At 38.4% G+C, this 15,014-nt stretch overlaps 1 pseudogene; it reads right to left on the bottom strand.

Annotated features, from left to right (window-relative positions):
* Nucleotides 1-15,014, bottom strand: part of LOC149313372 (uncharacterized) — a 41,006-nt pseudogene that overhangs the window by 3,823 nt on the left and 22,169 nt on the right.

Below are 15,014 nucleotides of genomic sequence, written 5' to 3'. Positions count from 1 at the left end.
GGAGGAGAAAAATTGCCCTTCAATCCATAGCATCACACCATCATATTAGGATTCAGTTTTTAAAAACTGAAAGGCCCCGAATGGCATCACTACAAACAAATAATTGAATGAGTGGATGAAGAGGTGACAACAGCCAGCAAAACCCAAAGAACTATATTGTGAGATTTCACATATATTGTTAAAACTCGCATGGACCAATCTGGAAGAGCCCAGAGGTAAAACAAACAACTTCTAATGATTAAGGAGAAAGGCAAGAGAGTGTCAAAGATGTAGGACAATTCATTTTTGAAATGAACTGTAGGAAGGCTTGTACCTTTTACAGAGGGAATAATTTTCACACAAAACATCCAAGACGTGGCTTGTTAACCAGGCACAGAAAATGGGACAAAGCCAGATCATGCTGACTCCTTGCCCTCTTTTCTGTGTCGGGTCACAAACAATTGACCTCGACAAGAAATGCTGTATATTGCTGCCTCCACTACATACTGCCAATTTCAGCTATATTGTGCAACTATAATAGTGCTTAACCATTTATTCCTTACCCCATTGTCTTTCAACAACCACTTCTGTTCTGATTTAACAACTGACTCTAGAAAGAATTGACCAGGATGAAAAATTAATACATCAACTGTAATTGAGTACCGTATTATATAATCATTATTTTTTTCCATATACATAAGTTTTATTTCATCTGTTCCCAATGTTATCACAGTTTCTACATTTCACATGATATGTATTATATATTCCATAATAAAATCATTTATTAACTAAGTGGGAACTAAATTCCAGTATCTCACTTACATATACTTTTTAAATTTAATGCTACCCACCTCTCCCCCCTGTGCAGGGAACAGTCTAATTTAGGTATTATAATTTTGTTTAGCTTTTGTATGGAGTATTGCTTTAATAATCCTATTGACATCCTTGTACCCCTCTCTCTCTTTTATATTCTCAATCATTCTAACCTAATTTCTGAACCAAACTTCTACCTTCTTTGTTGTTTAATCATGACATATTAACAGTGTTAGATTTGAAACCATATATATATCTATCTGTGAAAAATATTTTCTTCTGTTACTCTTTACTATATTTCATTTCATTTCATTTCATACAGAATTCAAATTGCTGGAAACAGATCTTTACTATTAAAAAGTGATGCTGTTTACCTGATGATTTAGGAGTTACACATTCATCCAAGACAGGCAGAGGGAAATCAGACCTGGGAAGTGATTCCTTTGACTGTTGGGAGACAATATATTTGGGGGGGGGGGAGTTGTTTATTTTGACAAACATTTGAAAATTAGAATGACATAATAATATACAGAATAATGAACTAAAGTTAACACAATTATGCAAAACAGAAGACACAGAAGAAGCAGCCCTCTGTTTTTATCATACTTGCAATTATTCTTTATGAAGGGACAATGTTAATAAATTCAACTTAATTGTGCCTGTTTTACTCAGAATTATAATTATCAAGTGCAACTTAATGTTCTGCAAATGGAAGTCGATATTGTTCAGGAAAAACGTCTGGTAACTGGCTACAAAAGGCTATGCTGTGATAAACATGTTAGCCTTTAAGCTGCAGCAAGTTTCTTTGTGCCTTTTGCCACGATGGACTAACAGGGATATCCCCCATAGAAACCAATTCAGATTTGCGTTTCTAATTCTGGAAAGTACGTACTGTGGTTATTTATACTGGCCCAGGGATGCTCAGGGTACTGGATGAGATTTGCCTCTGGCAGGCCCAGCCAAGAAGTTTAGTAGGCTAGTGGCAACCCATATAGCATGTGTTTGCTGCATGTTTCTATGATAGGTGGAGAAGAGACGAAGTGTTCCCCTGGCATTAAGTATAGCAATGCTGGGGCCTGCAGAGGAAGGAGCCAAAGATCAAGCGCCATGAGTAAAGACAGCCCTTTACTCACTTGGTTGAGATCCCTACTTCCCTGGCAGTGGGTTAAAAATCAAGACTCGTATAACCATTCTATAAATATATCTAGTATGTTTTTCCTCTAAAGTACCTACTGAACTGTTATAGCTTTTCCCAAAGATTTCTAGGGCTTGTGATGGGAATTTTCAATGAACAGTCCCCAACCAACTTCACAGAACAGCATCTATAAGGCTCCCTTGGTTAAGGAAAAGAGCATGTTAAAGGGGGCAGTTAAAGATCTGACACAGTGCAAGAGTATTATCTTTAAAAAAATTGGCCCACTCCATCTTTTAACATATCTGTGAATAGGGCTGCTGCCACACTGCAAATTAATGCAGTCTGACAGCACTTTAACTGTTATGGCACCATCCTATGGAGTCCTGGGATTCGTAGGTTTTTGTTTTGTTTTGTTTTGTGGCACCAGAGCCTTCTGACAGAGAACGCTAAATATCTCACAAAACTACAAATCCCAGGATTCCATAGCACAAAGTCATGGCAGTTAAAGAGGTAACAAACTGCATGACTTCTCCAGTGTAGATGCAGCCTTATATGCTACTACTTCAAAAGAGAAAGAATGGGAATGTAAAAAATTCAAATAGCTTGTCCATTAGAAAAGGACAAATGGAATAACCTTATTTCTGTTTAAAGCAGGGTGGGCAGGGGGACAGGCAGTGAGATAATATGTCACCTGTACTGGTTCTGGCATATATTCTATGGTAGCTGGTTTTTTCACTGTGGCAGGTAGTTCCTCTTGTCCCATAGGACCTGTAAAAATAAAGCTTTCAGAATCTCCTGTTTCAGAAAATTCTGCTGGTACTTCACTGGAACTTGATAGTGAGGTTTCAGATTCATGGGAAAATTTTCTTCTTCTGACTTTATCTTCCACAACATCTCCACTTGAAGATCTTGAAGGATAGGTAGTGCTAGAAGTTACAGCCAGCGTTGGAATAAGCTGGGTAGTTTCAGTGGATCCATTCAGAAAATTTGTCACTCCCACTAGTTCACCTTCTGATTCCAGTTCTTCACCAGATGGCTCAAGTTCACGAGGTTGAAAATATAAGTTAGATACATCATGTGGAACACTTGCCCACTCCTGGAAAATAAATAAACAACACCAACAACAGTAGTAAGCCATATTTAAAATAAGTACTAAAATGTAACCTGGAATGAATCCACTCATAAAAATATTCCAACTTTAATTAAATATATACTACTTGAAACATGTTAAAGAGCAGCCCTGAACTAATCTAGTATTTTCAAGGGAACTCAGAGTCAAACAAGACGCTGGGGGACTGTGCATTTCTTTTGATTAATATGTTTTCCCTCTCACAATTTTTTATTAGTATATGCACCAGCAATTAGACTTGCATATTAAGCTTGTGTTTACTTTCCAATGAACAATCACAAAACAAAACATGTTAAATAAAAATATGCAACTGGGGACAATCACATAGTTTGACAAAGAGAAATCTTTCACCACTCAAAGGAACACCTCTTCTAAATAAATACTAAACACATAAACTCATGTGATTTTTAGTAATCCTTCACTAAAGAGAGGAATTTAAGAACATTTCATTTAAGAATTTGAGAATTTAAGAACATTTTCATTCCAAAAATCCATTGTTAGTCTCTTGATGTGTATGAAAGGAGAAAGATGAAGTCAGAATTGTTTTTTTGTTCTGAATGCATAGCTGGGTTACTTATTGGACATTCACTCAGTCTTGAAATCTTTAGACTAACTGCAAATTTCACAGTCAAAATACCTGGCATTTTTGGACTTTTCTGTTCCTTATCCATCACTTAATTTTTTGTACCACATAGCTTGATTAAATTTTCTGATGCATACATCTTTGGTATTTGAGTTAACCTTTAAAAAGTATTGCTCAACTTTGGATTTTGTTTTTAAATAACCAGTAAGGTCTCTTTTCAGAACTTTTTTTCCATTACAAGAATTGTGTTATCCCTGCACTCCCTGAAACATTTGGGAGAGGGACTCACACTAGCCTCTTTATCTGTAGTATTATCACAGTTTTTATTGTATAATGCAATTTACCAACACTGTACATCCATACCAGAATTTCAGGTGGTTGCATTTCATCTGGTTGTAATTCATCTGTCTGAATCTCATCTGATTGATTCTCATCTGGTTGAATCCTATCTGGTTGAATCTCATCTGCTTGCATTCCATCTGGTTGCATTTCATCCGATTGCATTTCATCTGGTTGTAATTCATCTGGCTGAACCTCATCTGGTGGAATGTCAGGTATTTTTTCTTCTTCCACAACTCCTACTACTACAGATATAGAAAAAAATGTCAGAACTTTTTTATAAACAGAAAACATGAGCTACTAATAACATAGCAGAACTTTTAAGGTGCTTTTCCTGCTTTTTGGATGTTTAAAATTCTCATTCCTATTCTTGTTTTTTGCATACAAAGCACAACTGATAACACTGTGCATTGCAGCTATGGACAACAATTCCCGCTGCATAAAATTTTTTGAAGGGGATCCCTAATTAAAACAAACAACAAACTCCTTTTCACTCATTGAATGAATAATTTATTATGGCACATGGCCAGCACAAAATAATAAAATGTTTTGCAGAAATTACATTGCATTGCATCCATCAGAAACATCGTATTCTAGTGTTTCGTATGGATACATATATACCTATAAATGTCAAGAATAAAATCCAGAGACATGCATCTAAATGGATTTAACAGTATACTAAAAATAAGGGTATAACAGAGATAATTGACTATTTAGCTATCAAAATATCTCCGGAAGAAGTTACATAGTAGTTTCCTGCATCTGTTTTAAAAAGTTTTTGCGGCAAATAATAGCAGCTGCAAAGAATTTAGCAACTCTGATAGTTACATATTCACTGCTGTCTGCAAGAAGATAGTCCACATAAAATTTCTCCTGCCTGCCAGGAAATTTATAAGCCGGGCACGCTGTTCAGAATAAAGGGAGCAACAGAGGAGAATATGACTAATAGATTCAATTTCTTCAGAGCCACAAGGGCAGAGCCGGTATTGGTATGGTATCCTTTTAAATCTGCCTTCCAATACACCAGACGGAAGGATATTTAATCTTGCAAGCATAAAACAATAAACATTCCTTATTGTCAGGGATGTCAGTAAGGCCGGTGCAGGTGCCTGGAAAAGGCTCCTGAGGATGCTGGGGGTCTTTCTATGAAGTCTGGGAAGTTTTGGGGTGGATTGTAGGCAAAATAAACCAGTCTAACATCAACCCCCACAAAATTTAAATTATTTTGAGGGGGGTCTGGTGGATTTCAGGAGTTTCCCAAGTGGGGGGGGGGGGTTCTTGCAGGATGTACTTTCTCCACCCTGGGTATATGGAGATCCAATCTTTCAAATATCGGTAGTCTGGAGTTAAGCTGTATTTATTGTTGAAGGGCTAGAAGTTTCTAAATGAGTGTTGTCTGCTTTTTTTGGGGCGGGGGGTATTCTAGAGGGTTTTGTATCTCTCTGCTTTGTGTGATGGGTGTTTCCTGGGTGTGTTTATTGGAATAGTATTTCTCTGAGTATCCCTGATTTGCTTCTCAAAACAAGTATTTTGAGAATATGAAATATAGGTTGGTGTTTGGTTCTCAACCCAGCCTCTGAATTGTACTCAGTTTTTTGGACAAGTTACTTTTATTGGAATCTTTAGTTTCCTTTTGGGCAAGTACAATAACATCCAAAATCCACAGTGATAGCTTTATTGGGAGAACCAAAATAAACAATCTACATGCTGCAAGTTTTCAAAGCTCCACTGGATTTTTCATCAGGCAACGGTGTTAAAAATTATACAACAGAAAGAAAGATTTTTTTTTACTATGTTAGTCATAGCCCTCCATTTGGTCAAGATGTTGTGGTCGCTGTTCTCTGCTGTTGGGGGGGGGGGTACTCATGCAGGCAGACCCCTCCTCCATCTGGCCATGTGTGCATTGGAGGCAGCAGCATTTTGTCTTGCTAATGGGATTTGAAATTTACTTCCTGGACTTTGTCTCTCACAATCCACATGGCCAGGAGGAGGAGGGGCCTGTCTGCATTAATACCCCTCCATACCATCTAAAATGACGACACCACAACATCTCGACAAAATGCAGACCCATGACTAACACCGTCAATTTTTTCTTTCTCCTGTATTATTTTTAACACCTTTGCCTGATGAAGATGCTACTGAAGCTTTGAAAGCTTGCAACATGTATGTCCCCAATAAAGATATTACTGTTTTGTGGATTTTGGATATTTTTGTACTTTGCTGTATGGACAACACAGCTACCCCTGGATATGCCTTTTGGGAAAGTTAGTGTTTCAGTACAGTACGTGATGTAAAGCATGCAAATTGGCATTTGGGGCTCAAAATCCCACCCTTTATTTTCTGGGCAAATAACCTGCCCCCCCCCCCCCCGTTTTTTTTGGTACTACCAGGTTTCTACAGCAATCATTTTATGAGGATTCTTTTCGAGAAGAGTTTAGAAAATCTAGAAATGTGCCTAAAAATTTGGAGACTGCTGGCAATATTCTTTCACTGGGCCATTTCTTTCAAGTGACTGCCAAGTTTTTAAGGGGCTGATCCGTTTTGTTATCCACCACATATGTAAACCTCTAACAAGTGGGAGGGCCAGTGACATTAGCTGGATGTTATATGGCTCCCCTATCAACTAGTTAAAACTCAAAAGAAATTCCACATTTCTTTTCATTTTAACTCATACTTCTCATTTGCAAAGAAGGTAATATTAAACACTGGAATTGCACATGCAAATACATGGTAAAAATTAGGTAATTGACCCACTGAACTCTCAGCTCTTGCTTTAAGAAATGAATATAAAAAAATATATGAATGACTACTAAACCTATGGAAGGAGCAACTTTGTGTCCAGGCATATGAATCTTCCCAACGATTTCCCTGAAGCGAGACATCTGGTGGGGAGGAAAAAGTGTTGAAATATTAAGTACGTGCTCCCCAGCATACAAAATTCTCCCTGCTGTGATAATCAGTGCTAGAACATTGCACTAAATTTTTAAACTTTTATCCTCTCCCTGGGATTACTACTTTAAAGACTTTAACAATTAAATACAATTTATTCTCTCATACTTAATAGCTATTAAAATGTAATGGGACAGGGCAGTGAGCAGAACAGAATTGCTTCATATATGTGTTGGCAGGGAAGCTTGTTAATTCCTAATTATACAACCACTTAACTGGAGCGACTACACTGAGGACTTTATCACATGTGGCTTTTAAACTATAAAAGTTTGATAATAGACTTTGGTGATATGTCCTTGTTGCTGCCTGTTCTACCAATCATGGGTAGCCTCCCCCTTGCCAGTGATGGGGAAAACCCATCAATAAGCCCCTCGATGTGCTTGTATAGTGCTAGAGCACAAACAGTTCCTGTGGCAGTTCTGGGATTGCACAGTCAGGTAATGTCAGTGTTTCCTCTTCTCCCCCTTCCCTTCGTTATTCCAAAACCACCATGTTGTCGTTGTTCTACTTTATTTTTTCTTCTTTTAATTTTTTAAAACTACATTAGTACAACTCTGGAATTGCATCTAAAAAAACCACACAGACACTCATGCACACATTTATACAAAAATGAAAGACATGCAGGGTAGGGCATAGGGCAGGGAGGTAGGGTTAAGGATGAGACTGGAGGAGAGAATGCAGGACCAGCAATAGCCTGTTTGTTCTAATGAAGGAACAGGAGGTATGGAGTGCTCCTGGTCTGGTAAGTTATGTGATAAAGTCCTGAATGTTCTGCCTAGCGAGCCATCCAACAAGCTCTTAAACAGTAAGCGTTATTGACAGGAAGAGGTAGGTTTTGGGCACTGATACATAAATAAGCACACATCAATTCATGCTCTTAAAACACATCTGAAAATGTTAGAATATCTTGTAAAACTAATTCTGATGTGATTGTGGAGAACATGTTACTTATTCATAGTAGGCTGCATTACATACCCATAATCACATTTGAGCATCTTAAAGATGCTTAACAACTTTCCTCTAATGTTCAAAACAATTTACAGTATATTGCACAGATAAATAAAACAGAGCTCCTGATAAAATTACTGATAGAATAATTGAAAACTTCACTGGAGAACCAGTGCGGTATAGTGATTAGTGTGAGGGAATGGGACTTGTGAGAGACAGATCTAAGTCTCTACTAAACTGTTAAATTCAACCAGCCTGGAACAGTCTCTCAGCCTCACTTACTTTACAGGATAGTATTTACAGGGCCAGCATGGTGTAGTGTTTTGAGTGTATGCTCAGTCATGTAAACCCACTGGGTGACCTTGGGTAAGTCACACTCTCTCAGCCACAGAGGAGAAACCTGCCAAGAAAACCCCCATGATAGTCCCTTGGGGCTGCTGTAAATCAGAAATGACTTAAAGCACACCACAACAATAACAATATGTGGTGAGAGGATGAAGTGGGCAGGACAAAAGCCATGTAGGTTGCCTTGAGCTCACTCAAGGAAAGGTAGGATACAAATGTAACTAATTAACTATCTATCTAACTAGCAAATATATAAATAAACAGGTCGAAAAACATTCACAAACCTTTACTATGCATAAACGCCAGACTATAAATATGTCCTTTGTTGTTGTTAACTGCGACCCTATGAATGTGGCCTTACATTCCTCTTTAATGAAGGAATCAGGACAATCTACTAGCAAATTTATTTAAAGAGTTTATTCTACCACTTAAAGGCTGAAACAGAAAAGAGCCTACTCTGGCACCCACTGATGATCTAACTTCCTTGTTTGAAGAGACTTGGTGCAGAATCTTCCTTGCAAATCTTTAAAATGTTATACAGGGGATGTTATCAAACAAGGGGAATTGGAAGCATAATCCAATGGCAATCGGAATGCAATCATGGGGTTTAACGTTATTGAGTGATAGACTACCACACACAATTTCGGGCAATGAGACGTCAGTCCGAACACAATCATGGGGTTTTGCGTGAGAGGTGATCACATGCAATTTTGGGCAATGGCAAGCTATTTTTGAGCAATGGGAAGTCAGTTCGAATGCAATTCGAATTCACGTATATTTGCTGAACTAGCAAATTCATGTGAATGCGTTCTGGCTCCACTTTCTTTTCATTCAAAATTAAGAGAAATTTCTCCCATGTGATAACGTCCAGGTGAGACACTTCCTGAAAGAAATTGGTCACAATCTGTATCAAGGTTTTGATATCAAAACCACCATCTTTGCTAGTTTCAGTCCAAAGAACACCTATCACACAAATGCCATTTGTGCTGTTATGATTCAGTTTGAGTATTTAGTAAAAACTACCTGAAAAACCGTAAGGAATGGAGGTAAATTCAGATGTAACACTTCTAGCTCTGAAATATGTATAAAAAAGAGGGAGGGGGGGGGGAAAGAAACATGGCAGCAGTTTTAAGATCAACTGATTTTGGTTTTAGCCTGAGCTAACTTCCCTGACTATTAATGAACTGATGAATTGTTATTTTAGAGAACTAATAGGAATGTCTGTTGATTCAGTATTAGTGTTTTATTGATCTTATTTTGTATTATTTTATCATTTTTACTGATGTAATCCTGCCTTAATCCTTGGGAGAGGTGGGAAATATAAATAAATTATTATTATTATTATTATTATTATTATTATTATTTGGCTATAAATCTACTTCCTATAATCCTCAGGTCAATAAAGTGTATCTATACAGTTGTGGGAGTGGAATGGAATGTAATAAGATCCAGAAAGATGCAATTCATGTGCCTTGCCCGAAATTTTCAAAGGGCTAGGAGAGACCTTACAGATCTTTCAGATCAGTTAGTATTTCTGGATCCTATTATATTCTGTCCCACTCTCACAACTGTATAAATATACTTTATACACGATGCCTTAATATCACTGTGTACTGCAACTGAAGAAGTGGCTTGATATCCACAAAAGCTCATCCAAAAATAAAAACAAAAATAAAAAAGTCTTAGAGGTGCTGCCACATTTCTTTTCACCCTGTCATCTCCCTTACTTCTTTTTATGCTACAAGGGACAATAGTTGTCCAATCCCTGCAGCTACATTTGGGGAATATATATATATTTAAAAACTTAGGAGGAAGAAGTATGTAACTGTTATTCACATGTTGTGTAGCTCTCAGTCATTAGTTTTCTCCCTTTTAATAAAAAATTACCTTTGGTTGTGGAGTTCCTGTTTTTGGTCCTTTTTTTAAGATCAGTTGGTCTAAATATTCAGCCTTCTCAGGCCACGTTGGCAAACTCCGATATTCTTTTTTCATTCTCTCCAACCTAAAGAGCAAATCCATCCAAACCACATATTTTACAAGTACTGAAATATCTAGATATGCACATTTCCTTGTCATTAGGACAAAATTATATTCTGATCCAATATATGATACTATTAAATAGGAATACTTGGAACTAACAGCCTTATTGCACGAGTCCCTTCTAGCGTTAAAATAGTATTTTTTCCTAAAACAGCTATGCCTTCCTTATTATTTCACCTGAGGCATAATAGCATCATAGTGCGATTAGTCTATAATAGTGCTGTATAATGTGCTGTACAGCACTATAACAAATGGGACTGGAAAAGTAGGAGAGGTGGGGGGGCAGTGAGCAAAGTTTTATCTTCACTGACAAAGCTGATGGGAGAAGGGAGCAGTCATTTGGCAATGGGTTTTTCTATAAAGGAAGAAGAAGTAGAAAGATTTAGGGAATCGCTGCAGCCTTTCCTATCTGTCTGTCCTTCCTAACTTTTGCCATTTTGACAACACTCTGATGTTCCTTGACTGCATGTGTCCTGTTTATCATCTGTGAAATATTGGAGGATATGGGACTTGGTCTATCAAAGAAGGCACCTGAACTTTGCATTGTGGTCCTTCCATGGTGGAAGCAGTACTGGAGGAGAGAGCTTCCACTGGCATACAGTATCAAACTGAAAATCCTGTCCCTTCTTTTTCTCCCATGATCACTGGAGGTGGACTGGTGTTCCCCCATTCACAGCACACCCACTGACCAACTCTGACAACTCCAAATTGTCATACAATCACTACTGAACTTTTGCAAGATAAAACATAGCACAACAGAAGAAAGAAAGGGTGTCATTAATGTATTTTTTATGTTATTAAAAAGGAAAGTGTTTTAAATGAGAGAGAATGGGAGAACAGCACAACATCATAAGGTAACCCCCTTCCGGAAGCACTATTATTTTATTGTAATTCCAGCTTATTTGCACATGTGATAAGGTTCTAAACCCTTTCAAAGATTCTAGAATTACCAGTCCATAATTCCATAATCCTGGAATAAATAGAGGCAAGCTATACTGTCTTCTGCTGGTTCACCATCAGCTTCATTGGCTATTCATCAGTTTCTGAACAAAGTTCAAAATTTTCTCAAAGATGGTGGCACAGGTTTCCCCCACAGCTTTTCAGCATCACCATAGTAAACCTGCGACCAGGCCAGAGGACGACTGCACTTTCTTACTTACCACCTGAAGGCATTCCTACCTAATCTGGGAGTTTCCTCCACCCTGGAAGTGTTTGGATTGAGGATTCTCCTAATTCACATGGCCACCCATAAAGAGGGGCACGGTCAAGGCAAGGGGACCAGCTCTCCTGAAACACACCACTGCTACAGAAATAATTGAAGATGGTATCAGTGGACTGAAAAAGGCACCATTCACAGTCAGGCTTGGGAAGAATTTCTTGCTTCAGGGTCCTCACTATCAATATAAGAGACTGTCCCCCAGCACTGGAGTACTTATTCATCTGCTTGTTGCTGTCTCAGCCCTCAAAATATTTCTCCAACATATCAGTGGACTACATTGGGTTCTTTTTGGTATCTGTCCTCTTCCATCCTCCACCCTCATTGTATCCCTAGACTAAGGGGAGGTGGGGGGTGAAATCTGCTGGAGGTTGAGGACTTTAGGGACAGTCCCAAAGCCACAGAGTTCTCCAAGAGCATGGCACTGGCAAGGCTTTTCCTCCCACACTGGGTAGATATTGTGATCTATTTGTGTAGCCCCTGTCCTTAGTAGAGTAAAAGTCTCTATTTCATTTTCCCAGGCTTTTAAAAGATTTTAATATATACGTTGAGTCTTCCTTTCTGGAATTCTGAAATCTGAAATACTTCGAAAACCAAACAAATTTTCATGGGTGGCTGAGATAGTAGCATCTTTGTTTTTTGATGGTTCAGTGTACGCAGACATTGTTTCATCCACAAAATTATTAAAAATATTGTATAATTTTACCTTCAGGCTATGTGTATAATGTATATATGAAACATAAATGAATTTTGTGTTTAGACTTGGGTCCCATCACCAAGATATCTTATTCTGTATGTATATGTAAATACAGGCATTGCAAATTGGGGGAAAAAATCAGAATCCAAACCACCCCTGGTTCCAAGCATATTTCCAAATATGTCTACTGTGTTTTATGTGGTTATTTCATATGGTTATTTTGCTATTTGTTGATTTAATTGTTCAGTTTGTTAATTGGCCTGAAGACCAGGATCTACATTGCTTAAAATAAGCAAACAAATTACACCAAACTGAGACTTTTTAAAAGCCTATTTGTAATGTGGGAAAAGGCATTTGAGGGGTGGTCACAGCTTTGGAGGGAAAACTAACTGATTCTTTCCTGAGCACAGTAATTTCCCTTTTACAAAGCTAATAACCTATGCTGTACTTAAGTGTTTTGACAAAGAAATTGGTGTCAGTGGAAGCTTTTTAAAATCCTAATTTGCAGCACAAGGAACATAGGCCTGTTACAGACTGCCATAATAAAGCTGCTTCAGGTCTCTTTGGAGTTATGCTGTTTAAATTATGCATGGGTCCTAAGAGTCCGGAGGTCACGCCAAAGCCACACTCTGTTCCTAAGCACTGGAGTGCAGCTTTGGTGCAGCTTCTGGATTCTTTGGATGCATGTATCATTTAAACAGCGTACCTCCAAAGAGACCCGAAGCAGCTTTATTTTGGCTGTCTGTAACAGTCCATAGATTCTGGACTGGAGGCAGGTCACTACTGGATAAGTAAAGATTTAATTCATCCTGAATGCTAGGTGGGGGAGGAGGGGAGAGAAGAAAATATCCCTCTAAAAAAGCCTTTGAATAGCACCCATTTGTGTCAGGTGCTAACAAACAATCCCTGATGTAATCCCTGAAGTCAATGAGGACCTGAGGCTCAAAAAGGTTCCCCATGCCCTAGTCTAAAGGAATACTTCTGAGGCTCAATTCCCATTATCAGAAATCAGAATTCATTGATTTAGAAAAAAAAATCCCATTCTTTCTGATTCCTTGCCTTTCTCGAGGTGGTTCTTTCAAAGCCTTCTGAAGACTTTGGTAGTGCTCTGAAATTTCTGCAGGAGGGTCCAGCTCAACATTCGCAATGGTAACATTTAGATCTGGGGATAAGAATGCAGGGTAGTCCATGTGCTGGGGCTTGATTACATTACTGCAAAGTGAGAAAAAAGTAGGGATTTCAAATGTTTGCAATTATTAGCCATCATAAAGAAGATTCCTTCCCCCATATGTAGCCCACAAAGGTTCAGTAAAAGAAAAAAATATGTTCAGGCTAAAGATAGCCAATCATGTCCCCAGAAATCTCCAGAAACACAAATGTCTGTTTTAAGGCTATTTCTTTCCCCCTACCTGTTTTAGACCAGCAATATATTCCTGCCCCAAAATTGGAAGTGATCTGTCCCCAAAGATTTCATAGTTTGTTCATTTGTTTATTTATTTTGCAGAGTTAAAGTCCTACAATTGATAAGGGCAAAGGCAACCATTCAGTTCCATTTGTATCTGCTTGCTATATTTTGCACTTCCTTTAGGACCATCTAATTCTTGGCATGGCCCAAGGACTGTTGTCTTCCATGTTTCACACATGCAGTCAGAGGAACAAGCAAAGATACAGATGTCATACCAGTGGATATCAATTGTCTCAAATGGAAACTTATTTCATATGCAGATGAGAAGCTCTGATGAATGACAGCACTGGTGCTATTTTAAACTATTTTCAAATACTTCTAAAATACTAATCCAGAGAAATGGGTTTGGTACTGCATTTGAAGAAGTGGATTTATATCCACAAGAGCCCATGCAAAACTAAAAACCAGGTGCTGCCACACCATTTTTCTTCTTTTGTCCCCCTTCCTTCCTGTTACTGTAGTTGTATCTGACAAGGCAGGATCTTGAACATCATGCCTGATATATACATATGGTATTATAAGCCAGGATTCCATTTAATCAATTTAAATTTAATCTAATATTTCATGTCAAGAGTAGTTACCTGGAATGATCTTTTCTTTCTTCTGGTGGTGGAACCCGCAGAAACATGGAATATGCCACGGCCTGGGCAGGATCTGTACCTGGCAGCTTCAGCTGCAGAAGAAAACCATACATTAAAATATAATAAATAATAATAATAAAAATAAAACTTTAATTTATATCCCGCTTTTTGTTTCCACAATCAAAGCGGCGTACAACCTTTAAAAAATGCAATATATACAATTCCCCCCCCCTTAAAAAAAGATTAAACAATTCCATCTATTAAAATTACAGACAATAAAAATCTAAAAACAATACTACAATAAAATAATGGTGGGCAGAGTCTTCGCTTGTATATGACTGTGGGGGGAGCGTTACATGGCCGGGATCTATTCCGGGAAGGCCTGCCGGAAGAGGTAAGTCTTGACAGCTTTCTTGAAGCTCTCAAGGTTGGCAATTTGACGGATCTCGTCTGGCAGGCCATTCCATAAAGTGGGAGCGATCGCAGAAAAAGTCCTCTGAGAGGTTGCCATCAATCTGGTCTTTGTGGACTGCAACAAATTCCTCCCAAAGGATCTGAGGGTACGGGGCAAATTGTACGGAAGGAGGCAATCCCTTAAGTAGGTTGGGCCCAAGCCATGGAGGGCTTTAAAGGTAATGACCAGCACCTTGTACTGTGCCCGGAAATGAATAGGCAGCCAGTGGAGTGATTTTAATATAGGTGTGATATGGACACTCTTAGTTGTTCCTGTAATCAATCTGGCTGCCATATTCTGCACCAGTTGAAGTTTCCGGACTAGGCACAAGGGTAGCCCCA

The sequence above is a fragment of the Sceloporus occidentalis genome, unplaced genomic scaffold (assembly GCF_023333645.1).
Source record: "Sceloporus occidentalis isolate IW3139 unplaced genomic scaffold, rSceOcc1.0.p SCAF_4, whole genome shotgun sequence".
NCBI classification, from domain to species: Eukaryota; Metazoa; Chordata; class Lepidosauria; order Squamata; family Phrynosomatidae; genus Sceloporus; species Sceloporus occidentalis.
Note: the sequence above shows the minus strand (reverse complement) of the source record. Positions and strands in the feature narration are given on the sequence as shown.